At 42.7% G+C, this 11,296-nt stretch overlaps 1 pseudogene; it reads right to left on the bottom strand.

Annotated features, from left to right (window-relative positions):
• Nucleotides 1-8,863: 8,863 nt before the first annotated feature.
• LOC119458353 (uncharacterized) lies at nucleotides 8,864-10,973 on the bottom strand (annotated as a pseudogene).
• Between the last annotated feature and the right edge of the window lie 323 nt (nucleotides 10,974-11,296).

Below are 11,296 nucleotides of genomic sequence, written 5' to 3'. Positions count from 1 at the left end.
GATGACATAGAAAACGGCAAGACACAAAGAAGTGCTTCTCTGCAGGTTAAGAATAGGTCATACCTATGGCACACACTCTTACCTCCTTTCTGGAAGTGATCCTCCAAAATGTGATAGGTGTGGAGACATTCTTACAGTTCTCCATGTTCTTGTAGAGTGCCCTGAAATAGAAGCCCAGCGTAAAAAGTACTTTTATCTCGCCTATCGTCAGCAAATCCCTCTTCACCCAGCATTCTTTCTTAACCATGAGCCGCTTTTTGATTTTAGTACAGTCTTAAAATTTTTAGCAGACGTAAACACTTTACAAATCATCTGGCCAGGGTATCTGTAGCGCAACCTCGTTTTGCAGGTTGCAGCTGCAGTAGAAAAAGTGTTTACAGCACGTGCCTCACAGCCCTTGTTTTCAAGGAACCTCCTGAGGCACTAGTGCTATTGTATACATTTTAGTACATCATTAATTCGTAACGGAATTGTTATAGTCATAACTCTAATCAGTAGTCATTGTCATTATTTTAATACCAATATATTTTACGCAATTTACAGCGTCTTTCTTTTAGGCCCTTTTACAGCCACGTTACATCAACCATTCAACTCATAGACCACTCTATTTATAGTGCAAAGAAAAACTATCACCATTTGTCATGGCGCTCTTTAGCCATATCTGGCCCTTGCGCCAATAAAAACCACATATTATTATTCTACTGGATGATACACTGTAGCTGATGTTTTTCACATGTAAAGTGTAACTAAGATAGCAGCCACACCTTAGTGCGAAATTTTATTTCTGCATGTTTTACATATCTGCTTCTTTATGAAATCCAAAGAGCCTGCAGCAGTGCAAGCACTTGTAAAGTCATAGAAAAGGAACCAGCCAATAAAGCGCGTCATCCTCAGAACAGCCAAATTGTAGTAGTGGCTGTAGTGTCCTGCTGCTGAGCATGAGTTCACAGCTTTGATTCATAATGTGGCAGTCAGATTTCAATGGAGGTGAAATGCGAAACCCAGTGTTAGTTAGGCTCATGTTAAAAATCACAGGTAGTCGCAATGAAACTTTGGGCAACAGCACAAACAGACGACCACAAGAAGGGAGACACGTACACACAAGCGCTGTCGGTACGTGTCTCCCTTCTTGTGGTCGTCTGTTTGCGCTGTTGCCCAAAGTTTCAAGATGTACCAACTCGCCCAAAAAGAAGTATTGATGAAGTCGAAATGAATTGTGAGCCGTGCACTACAGTGTCTCGTATGGCCTGGGTGTTGCTTTGGGAGCTGAAACACAGTGAATTAATCCAAACTACTTGCAAAGACCACTCGTAACATTTAGTTGGCGCACAATGGCCGCTGTAGCTTTTTTTTTTGAAATGGGGAGAGCCATCGTATAGTAGCACTTACCAAAAGCTGTAGCCTAAACAATAATTAACAGAAGAAATTTATTTTGATGTGGAACAAAGACGAGATGGCAAGCTTGATTAGCCACCTGCTTGTCCATGCTCTATTCATTGTTTTGTTGAAAAGAGGTATCTTAATTGCTTCTCATGTATGTCAGATTGGTCTCGAATGTTTATATTTTACCCAAAAGTGATTTGTGCTTGTAAAACTTGGGTGATAACCAAAGTGACAAAAATAAATCAAATTTTCCTCTATGCATAGTGAAGGCTGGGCTATGCAATTTTCGGTGCTATAAAAAATACTCGTGCGAGACATGAAATGCTGCCTCATTTCTGCCTCACACAGCTACTTTTTTTGCTGTAAATGCAGCTGCTGAACCACTGACCACATTCATTTACACATAAGGGTCTACCATAAAATTTTGAAGTGATTGATAGCGTTAGTAATTTATGAAATAAGCTTTTGCAGGGATAGCTGATGACAGCCTTTTTTTGTACGCCACATCATTACTGTTATGAAGTAACTGCTATCCCCTTGCATGAGCTGCACAGGAGTGAGTGAATGCATTGTTCATACAAAAATCCTGACTAGTTGGTGCATGTCCTAAGCATGATTTTTGTAGGTTTTATAATGACACAACATTACGGCTCACCACAAAATATAAATCTGAGGGTTTGTTCAAAACCAGTAGAGCCAAGTAATGTAATCTGGCTCTCTTTAGCTCATATGACAAGAGCGGGTTGTGTCCTCCACCCCTTTTTTCACAACATAAAGTTCAGCAGCCTTGTAACATTTACGAGGAGGTACAGGATTCTTCCTCCACAGGACCAGTGAATTTTAATGAACTTGATGCAATTCTTTTTCCTTCTGTATTAATGTGCCGAGAACCATCTATGTGATGCTGATTTAGGTTACTAAAGGAATGATTGTTCCAAGCAGTTTTATATGAGGAAACGCATTATCTGTGCAAATTTAGGAGGCAGTTGTAGCATGGTAATGATTATTTCGTTTTTGGGCGCATGATTGCTATAAGAGCCACATATGCTAGTAGGTTGATGATAAAAACTCGATTGCTGTATGTTGTTTTATTGTTGCCACTACCATATTCTTTATTGCTATGCAGAAAACGCAGAAGAGGGCAAAACAGCTCCACAACAGAGTCTCGGACCAAGAATGGTGAGTTCTGCTGGTGTCATGTGTTACCATGCAGTCGAAGTTTCACGTTTAATTGTGCATGTCCTGTGCACTGGGGCATGCTCCTACACCATTGTTTAAGAACTGAAGTGTCTACAGCTTAACTAAAATTCAAAGGCAGCGCATCTTGCTGACTGGAAAACTTTCACATATGAATAAATTTATCATTTCAGATTAAATTGTGGATAATACAGAGGAAAATTACTCTGTGTTATGTTATTAGGTCCAACAGAAACTACTATACTATAAATGTATAACAGACTGCCATTCTTCATTGCTTGTTTGTCACCACCAGTGTGGACACTGGCCCACATTGGTGTATTTCACTCCACAGAAAGCCAGACATTCCTTTCCTGGAAGAGTCTTCACACTTTAAATGGCCCCTAGACCACCCAGAGGTAGAAATTTAGTTCTGGTGTTGCAGTTGTGCACGAGTCTACAATGAACACGTAGCCGCGAGAATTTTTCAAAATGGTGCCGTAACAGCGGAGTTACACACGTTTGATGATCAAAACACGGCCCTCGCTCATTTCGCTCTTTCCTTCGCTACTCTCCTCACTGAATGCTCCTCCAAATGTCACGTGACATACGTCATCGCCAACGCGCTGTCCATTTCCAGTTAAGGCACGTCCATGCTAGCGGCAAATACACCGACGGCGAACCGGCCTCCATGCCGTAGACCATCTGCCGCGCGAGAAGTGTCCAAAGTAGACAGCAGTTCGGCCGGTGCACCGCCTGCAGCACGATCAACGGCCCAATCGACGACCGCGAAGCTGCGAGCCTCTGCCACCGGCAACAAAAACATTGGCTACAGCTCAGCTACAGTGGCTAGAAATTCAGTTGTAGTGCACGACTACCGACGGAAGACGACCAGCTCGGCTGTGATCGCATCGCAGCCGACACTAATATCAGCATATTTTTCTTCTTTGTGTACAATTATTGCGAAGAGTGATAACAGCGATAAGAAAATATTGCGGTTTGTGACTGTCGGTAATTCATTTCGAAGCGCCGTCCGCTTTAGCTTTGAAGGGAACCGGAAAAGGCCTAGCAACAATATCGGCACTGTCGAGCGATCGGTGGTGGTGAGGCTGCCGCACAAATGAGTCCCGGTCTCATCCTCTCTACGTACGGCAAGGAAATCTCGCCATTCGCGAGCAATACCGCTGTCGAATGGCGACTCACGAATGGCAAACGGCATGCGGCGAGTTACCGTTCCGGTAATGTGGACGGGCCTTATCCGCGACTCAGCGCTTCTCGACTACCCGCTGTTGCTTCTGTGCCAGCCCGTGCTCATGCGAAGCGTGTCGCTATGGACCCTGTGTCGCGCGCATGTCTAGAAAGGCCAACACTGTCGCACTCTGTTCGCGAAGCTAATCAGACCGCTAAGCACGACTGTGTTGGGACGAGAGCGATTTGGCACTTGCGTTGCGGGCTGTAATTACCGATTCGCAATGGCGCATAAGCAAGCAACACGGCGAGGAAGAGCAGGGAGCGCGCGTACCTGCCAGCAGACAAACCGGAAGTCGTAGGTTCTTGTTCTACCAATGGGCATCGTCGACCTGGTTGACATAACCAGATGCACCCTGCTGACATCGTGACGACCACTGGGGATACCGGAATGGCCAAGAGAGGAGGACGGCATTATTTTTTTATTTTGTGGCATGCCCGCGGCGCGTAGCGCTGCAGTGTTTGGCGTCGTTGATCGTGGTGGCATTTTGAACTCGATGCGCGTGTTTACTTGAAATGTTCAAAAAATATCTGAGGTGATTTAGGGGCCCTTTAATGCGAAGTGCAGACTGTGATCACAGCTAATTAAGTATATATCCTTTGAGAATGCACGAAAGGCTAAAAATTGCAAAGCAGCAAAAAGGAAGATGACAGCAGACTACACAGCATTTTGGCATTCTCCTTTTGAAAACATCTTTTTTCTGTATGACATGCTTTAGTTTTTAGAGGCCACCCATCTGCAGCTCTCCCCGCAATAACAGGATGCATTATTTGCTAAAACTACACATAGCCTACATGAGAGGGCATACAATCGCAGCAGTTGCACTTGGACACTGTTGGGGCAAGTAAACAAGTCGGCATCTCATGACATTGAAAATCTTTTTTCTTCTGGGCCTAAATGAGAAGGTGGCAACAACTTTCAATACCGAGCTCACTAATCTAGAAATGGTGTCTCCCTCACCAGTGTAGGCTCTCCGCTAGATATAGTTGGTTATTAAGCACATGCTACTGTGAGTTTCATGCTTTTCAGTACCATTTTCTATATTATAAAATTTGCGTAAGTTGCCCTTGAATAGTTTTTTTGTGATATTCATAGTTGCAGAGTTGCGATTTTGGTGCTCTGCAGTTGCTTTCTTTCTCCTGAACCTGATGCAGGTCTGTGTTTATGTTTGCAGCTAAACAAGCCTGCCGTTCCGCCCCACTTCCCATGTTGGAAATGATGAGGGTTCAAGCAACTCAACTGAAGCAGAAGGCACCGGTAGAAGTCATGTTGCATGTGTGTGAATTATATGGTGGAGAGCGTGCTAGGAGTGAGATTGAATCCTTGACACGGGGACAGTCGAATTCTCCAGAATGGCACAGATATCGAAAGGGCCTGGTAACTGCGAGCATTGCTCAGGCTTGTATGACTCAAGCGAAGACTTTTCTTCGTTCGAAAGGTGCGGCCAACATTGATCCAGTTCTTATGCTTATTTTAAGAAGCAGAACTATTACAACACCAGCAATGCATGTTGGGATTACGAAGGAAAGTGCAGCGCGTGCTGCTTACAAAACATGGCAAGAGGCACTGGGGCACACACTGGAAGTGCGCCAGAGAGGGCTCGTTTTGTGCGAGGAGTTTCTCTTCATAGGCTGTTCCCCCAACGGCGTTGCAAGTTTTTCGTGCAAATGCTGTGAGGGCAAGGAAGTCCTCTTGGAGATGAAATGCCCAACAAAGCTCGACTACTCTTTCAAGAACTACGACACCTTAGAGCCTAAGTTGGAGTATTTAACACAACTTAATGTACAAATGGCTGTGTGTCATGTAAAGGAGGCCCATTTTTTTGTTTATTGTAGTGACATTTCTTTTTGTTGTGCTGTAGTGCACTACAACAGCGGTGCCTCTGATGAGTTCAAGGATGCAATCATTAGCATATATAAAGAAAGAGTGATATCGGAGCTTCTCTTGAGGCTAAGCCACTGATATCGTACTTGCTGGCGCAGGCTGCTGATAAATTTTAAAGGGACTGTCAACCAGTTTTAATGTTACCTTCTTTTTTTCTTCTACTTTTCCCAAGTGTGACGAGAAGCTTTTGCCGACATGACTTCGTTTCCTATGGCTCATACGTTATCGTTTCACAAGTTGTGCACGAGCAACTGTGTGATATCAGTGGCGACTCAGGCAGAACTCGTGAAACCAACTTTTCTTTATGTTGTCTTTGTGCCCTTTATAAAGGGGCCCTGAAACTGGCATGCTGCATCATATAGATAACACGACCACCACAAGCCCTGTATAGCTCCAGACGCCCATCTTGCGTTTAGAGAGTGCCACACATGCCAGAACCACAAGTAGCAATGCGAGAATAAAAAAAAAAAGAAATAGAACTTAAGCAGGGCCTTGCTCCCTTGCCATGCACCATGTACCTTCCAGCGCACTAGTGGAGACGAAAGGAGAAAGCAATGCATCGGTGCGATAACTACTAATTCCACTTACACTTCAAGGATTTGAAAAATTTTTGCGCCAGATTAGTCAGGCGATGTCCTTTAGTAGAGAGGTCACTATGATCAGTCGGAAAAGTGTTTCAGTGCCCCTTTAAGTGCTTAAATTTTGTGAATGTTAAATTTTTATATGTCACTTTCCATTTATTGATATGTTTATAGTAAAGACAGCTCTATCTGCTCTCTGGAGGTCAATAATTACCATTCACTGAAGTTTAGTCTGCACAAATGTCTCCCCATCTTGTATTACTGGTGGTTTAGTTATGTTTCCCAGGACAGCCATTTGCATTGTATTCAACATATTAGGAAGAAGCATAAATTATGGTACATATACCAGCTGGGGTCATTTGAATGAAACCATTTTTTTAGGGTACTCTACTCTAGTGGCCAAACTTTCCAAATATTCATTGTATGCAGGTTTGACACTGTTCCATGTTACTTCTCATGTTCTGTTCGGCAAGATAAAGAAACCCTCATATGCTAAAAGGTGCAACAAAAATGGGCTCGAGTAAAATGTATGAGGCAAACACCTTGACACTGAGTACAGTATCTGTGGTTTATTTTGTGAAAAATGCAAGTAAGGCAAGGGACAACAAACAGCCATTGAAAAATAACCACAACTCTATGCACACAGATCATAAGTGAACTGCAAATATCTTGCAATACCATAAGACGAAAACTTGCATCAGAATGTAAATCAGCACTTCAATGAAGAATACAAGTTGCAAAAGAATGTGCGTTGATAATCTGCAAAAAGTGTGTTGAAGTTGAAGTCTGCGGGTTTGGCCAATGCAAACAAGTACAGCATCACACGGTAACAATCGTGTCTGAAAAGTATAAAACGGCTGAGGGGCATAAAAAATTCTGCATTTCCAAACAGAAGACTGCATGCCCTTACTCAAGGCTGCCACGCTTTGACGGAGCCAAGGTCACATGCACAAATGCCTCTATGCAAGACAGGCTACTTGCAATGTCGCCAGCCATGGCACATGACTTCTGTTAAATCATCTAATGCCGAATATGCAATGCTGCCACTGGAATTATGAAGAAGTTTTTTTAAATGTGGGGTTCGACACGTTCACGTGACATGGTATTAGTATTGGTATTGGACAAAGCAGGGAAAGAACACTTGCGCACCCTAGTTGAGGCAGAGAGAAAATGTCTGCTGGCAGTAATGCTTGCTTCCTGGCAGCATGGTAACAGGTCACGTTCTTCCATTCCTAAGATGTGGCAAATTTCCTCCTAGAAATGGCTTCAGGTACTCAGTTTACAGAAAACAAGGCTGTCCAAGTGACATCGGGTGAATTAATTTGAAATTAAAAAAAAAGGCTTTCTAGATGGCATCTTACAACTACCAGTGTATAACCAAAATTTGCAATGGGGCCTGGTGTGGGGCCCTTACGAGGCCATGCACAATTAAGATTTCTTAACATAGAAAAAAGGTAAACAGAGGCAACATAGCAACACGTGTTAAGTTCAAATGGGCTGGAACAATGCACGATTGTGGAGATGTAAAAAAAAGCAAACAAAACATTAGAACAGGCTATAATAAGGAAGTACACAATGGAAACAAGGAATATAAAAAATTGTTGGAGGGGAATTGATGTGCCAAAAGTGAAGCCAGACCATCATTTTAGAAGGGGCACTATAAAAGAATAGTTTGCACTAAAGGAAAAGAAGTGCTTCCCTCACACTTCCCACTAGTTTAAAGGGGGTGAGACACCAAACTTTTAGGCTATAAAAAGCATACTGTAGGCTTCCTCGGTATGCAAGAAGACTCAATATGAAGAGTTGGACACAGAAAACGTTTAAAATATATTTTTATTTGCTTCCAAAGAGTGCCTAAATTGACACAGACGTCACTGTGTTGGAAGCATAATGAAGCGTTGTGCTGCTGAGCACGAGATCGCGGGATCGAATCCCTGCCGCGGTGGCTGCATTTCGATGGAGGCGCAATGCAAAAACGCCCGTGTGCTTGCGTTGTAGTGCACGTTAAAGAACCCCAGGTGGTCAAAATTAATCCGGAGCCACAGAACAAGCTTCCTAGACAGTGACGTCACTGTCCAACTCTGCGCCCACAAATCAAAACTGAAAATCGTTCACATAAATAATGCGATATTAAATTATTTACTGAGAATATAAGAATATTGAGTGGTTATCATTTTTCCTGGAGCAATAAGAAATGTTTGAAACAAAAGTGCAATCCAGAAATTTGATGCCTCAACCCCATTAACGTGACTTATTTTGTCATACAGACTGGCTGACGTGTACCTTAGTGTTACCGGTTTTAAGATGAAGCCAAGTGCCACAAGTTGCAGTCTTGGTAAATTGGTTCAGAAATACTGTAATCAATACTCAGAGGAAGATAATACTTCTGACAGGAACAACATGCTTTTAGTGTCTAATTAGCCACGCAATTACATTACCAGAACCAAACGACTTGATCTGTAAGAGGACACAACCCAACAAAGGTCTATTTCAGATCTAAAATAAGGCCAAGCACTGGCTTCACCTCTGCTGGTAAGGAACATGGCACTTCCACTTCTGCAAATTTTTAAACTTCCTTGCATGGAAAGCACCAACCACTATTACGATGCACATAATACGCTTGGCAAAGGTATTGATGCAGGACTCACAGAAATTGATGTGCTGCTAAAATCGGTGACGAGAGGTTTGTGATGCCTGCTGCAATTATAACAATGTCGTCAAGTAGTCCCACCATGCTCCATGGGATTCTTGTTGACAAAACTTTAAATATTTTCATTCGCTGTATAGCACGCTCTACATGAACTCTTGCTGATGCTATCTTTTGTGTCCTAAGTGCATCACCCTTTGACATCTGCTTTTGTTTTCTGAATGGAGGCCTGATTAACTCAATTAGGTTGTCCGCACAAATGTCATCGATAAGAAAGCCACGGTCCGCCATTGTGGCATCTGATATCGGGTCTAGTTGCTTGATGAGGCAGCTTTGCTCAAAAACGGCCTTGTCTGAGGTGCGGCCTCCATATCCTTGGCTTATGTGGGCAATAAGACCACTTGGTGTAACAGTCACCATATATTTAACTGTGAAACCTTTCTTATAGAAGGAGTAGGTCTGTAATGCACATCACAAACAGTTGGGCTGGCCAATAGGAATTTCGGTGCAATCTACAATGACACGCACATTACTGAAGTGTTTAAAACAGACAGGCAAATGTTCAACAACATCTTCTTTTGGTGGCACAGTCACAGTTACTTTTAGAATTTCAGACATCAACTGAACAGTCTCTGCAATTATGTTGCTACATGTGGTTAGAGAACAGTTAAAAAGGTGACTGAAGAATGCAGTGGAAATATTGTGCTTCAGTTTCACCAATGTCAATGCAATTCTTTCTTTTGCACACAACTGGTGCAGTCCTGAAAGTGGATGAATTTTTGTATAGCACGTCACAAGAGCATTCAGAACATCGACTGATGGCAGGCCTGTGAATGTATTTACGTTGCTACTATTTATCGTGTCCACAAACTTCTGTGGAAAAGAACCCGATGTCACTTGGACAGCCTTGCTTTCTATAAGCCTTGTTCCTGAAGCCATTTCTAGGAGGAAATTTGCCACATCTTTTTCTTCTCTCGAGTACTTTGCCATTAATGTCTGGGGGCCAGGTCGGCAAGCACATTCCTGTCACAAAACAAAAACAAGAGTTATAATGTCTGGCATAGCTGATGTGAGATGTAGCTTCTTTTTTGTCAAAGTACTTTTTTTTCCAATAATGCATGCCAATGTGTTAAATTCAATGTTGGAAGTAGGAAAGCCAGGGGTTTTGCATCAGTTACTGTGCACCCATCACACATCGCAATGCTTTCACGAAGTAAATCCAGAAAGCATGCTGCTGGCTAGGTAAAGACAGCTACCATATCACATATATATAGAAAAATTACCAAATCTGCTATGTCCATGTCACTAGCGGTGTTTACAAGGCTTTGGTCCATGCTGTTAGGGGATGGGAGATCGTCCTGCAATGTCAGGTGGAGTTTAGTCCAAGTAACCAGTGGTTAAACAATGTGTGCACAAGTTGCAGTGAATGTGCACCCATCACACACCACATGATACAATGCTTTTACGAAGTAAATCCAGAAAGCATGCCGCCGTCTAGGTAAAGACAGCTACCACAACACATATATACAAAAAGATACTACCATATTTTCTTTGTCACTCATTTCGTCCATGCTGCTGCTGTCAGGGAATGGGAGATCATCCTGCAATGTCACACAGAGTTTAGTCCCAAGGAACTGGTGGTTAAGCAATGTGTGCACAAGTTGCAGGCAGTCAATTTACCATGGTGGTCGTGTTGACAGGTCCATGGGGCAATGCCTCTGCTTCTAATGGAGAGGCAGCAGTCTGCTTGCTTGATTTGTTCTGTAATGCATTAAAAAGTGTTGACATTATTTATAGCATGCTTGTAGCCATGGTGTATGTACCATAAGCATATAAGTGCTGCACTATGCAGTCAAATTAACTTACTCTGGCTGACCGATCAGCACGTCGGCGAAGTCTTGCCAGTGAAAGCTCTTTCATACGAATATCTTTGTTCTCATCATAACATGACGTCCTTGGCAGGTTTTCAGTTGGTATTGCATTTTTTTTCAGCCGCCGTCTTTGACATGCAACATCTGAAAAAATAAATGAATTGTTTATGCTTTATTGTGTCTCAATATGGGCTGCACCCTGAATTTTTTCTTTTTACCTCAGAAGCAACGCTACAATATTTATTGAAAAGCATTTGCAAGGAAATGAAGCACAGGTTTGAGTGTGCAGAGCTATGCAACGTTGTACACCGAATGTAGCATCTGCAAAATGTAGTTGAAAGCTGCTCATAACACAAAGTACAGTTGCAAACACCACCGCATGACCCGAGTACCTTTGCCATTGACAATTGGGGATGATTTAATAATCCAGATAATGCTAGTTTAGGTACTAATACTGCACATATATTTGGGACACGTCAGTAGACGGCGGGCGCTGTAATTTTAC

The sequence above is a fragment of the Dermacentor silvarum genome, chromosome 7 (genome assembly GCF_013339745.2).
Source record: "Dermacentor silvarum isolate Dsil-2018 chromosome 7, BIME_Dsil_1.4, whole genome shotgun sequence".
Lineage (NCBI taxonomy): Eukaryota > Metazoa > Arthropoda > Arachnida > Ixodida > Ixodidae > Dermacentor > Dermacentor silvarum.
Note: the sequence above shows the minus strand (reverse complement) of the source record. Positions and strands in the feature narration are given on the sequence as shown.